We start from the raw sequence: 1,964 nt of genomic DNA, 5'->3' as shown, positions 1-1,964 counted from the left end.
ATTCCATTTTTTGACATTCACCTCTGCTTACCCATCTTATCTAAATTCTTCTTTTCTCTATTCATGGAAGGGGCAGTGGGCTTGTGGATCTGAAGGTATTACTAATATTCTTGACTCTGAAAATAGTCTGTAACTCTGGAGACATAACTGTATGCATTTTGGCCTTGAGTTTCTCATCTATAAAGTAAGGGAGTCAAATAAACTATCTCTAAAGTTCCTTCTAGCCCAAAACTTGTGACTTTATATCTCATACTAAGAACTAGACCCACTGATTCCTAAAGAAATTAGTGAAATCATCAGCCTTAAAAGCCAGATATCGAAATGTAACTTTTAGTAGTTGCTTTTTGAAGGTTACAACAATCACTTTGTAGGCTAAAGTCTAATAGATAATGAATACACACTATATACTAAAGGACTTGTGCATATGAAAATCCGAGAAATGTCACTAGTGGAAAAAAATCCCAAGACAATTTCCAAGGGAAAACCCTGCTAAGATGAGTTGGTAAAAGGAGAATTTGGGCTTGGAAAGAAGGGACTGACTACAAGACTTTTGCATAAGCGTAACCGCATGTTTTTCTTTCTAAATCGTGTGTAATTAATGCACCTTTCACAGGCTATGCAACAGGTGCCAGTGCGAACTCCATTCAGATATTCCATTTCACCTATCACGGTAGAGAAGTTTATTTTTAAACAAAAATAGCAAATTATAGTAGCAGTTATCAAATAGTTACTGTGTACCAGGCACTGTTTGAAACTCTTTACATGTATTAACTCAGTCCAATCTTGAAACAACCTTTTGAGATTGGTAAAAATATTATCCCAATTGTCTAGGTAAGGAAACTGAAGCATAAATGTAAAAAACCAAATCATGCTCAAGACAAGAAGAAGGAGAACTGAGATGTGAATTCAACGACTCTGTGGCTGGCTCTTTTCTTTCTTTTTTTCTTCTTTTTTTAAGTTTGTTTATTTATTTTAAGAGCAAGGGTGTGTGTGTGACTGGGGAAGGGGCAGAGAGAGAGGGGGAGACAGAAAATCCCAAGCAGGCCTTGTACTGTCAGCGCTGAGCCCAACATTGGGCTCAATCTCATCACCTTGAGATCATGACCTGAGCTGAAATCAAGAGTTGGATGCTCAAGTGATTGAATCACCCAGGCACCTGTCTGCTCTTGCCTCTTGCTTTTCAGTTCTCAAACAGTATGCTATACCATTTATTGAGGTAATGTAGCCACTTAAATAAGAATAACTGATTGGAATGAATCCATAAACTAACATTAGTTTCGTCTATCACTGCCTCTCTGTATTTATTTTGAGCATGTTTAGTTTTTCACCAGGCTCAGGTTGAAAATTCAAGGCAAGCCTTATAGCTCCTCTAGTCATACTAAGGTAATAAATGTTAAACTGTTGCTTTCTGTTCCAAAATACAGTCTCAATTCAGTAACTGAGATATCCAGTCTCACAAAATAATTTTTAAAATGTCTCAACTTGCTCTAAAATTTAGTCTTCTCACCTGCCTGAGCTTGGTCCCACTTCAGGTGGAAGTGAACTATATTACCACCTAGACTGTTTAAAATACCCTTCTCTGACTTCACTGATCATAGTGTATAATTATAACATGGTTGAATATTGGGGCAAGAGAGGAGGTAGACTGAGTAGGAGAGCTCTTGTTTTCCTGGTAAGGACATGGTGACTTAACTCCAGCACTCATTGGTTCTGGTAGGTGATCAAATCTGACGTTGTTTTTTTCATGGCACTGTGATGAACTAATTGAAGAATGCCCCCAAATCTTTACTCTTCTTTTATCTATCACCTTCTCTCTGAAACTTGATACTGATCCTTCACTTCAGGTCTAGGAATGGTCACATGGCTTCTTTTGCCAATGAAATGTGAAAAATCATGTTGTTAGTAGGGGCTTGAAAAATACTTGTACAAACGGGCCTGCCCTCACTTTTGTGCCTCTACCATTG

The sequence above is a fragment of the Hyaena hyaena genome, unplaced genomic scaffold, assembly GCF_003009895.1.
Source record: "Hyaena hyaena isolate Hyena2069 unplaced genomic scaffold, ASM300989v1 scaffold_1386, whole genome shotgun sequence".
NCBI lineage: Eukaryota > Metazoa > Chordata > Mammalia > Carnivora > Hyaenidae > Hyaena > Hyaena hyaena.
This window is presented reverse-complemented; position numbering follows the sequence as displayed.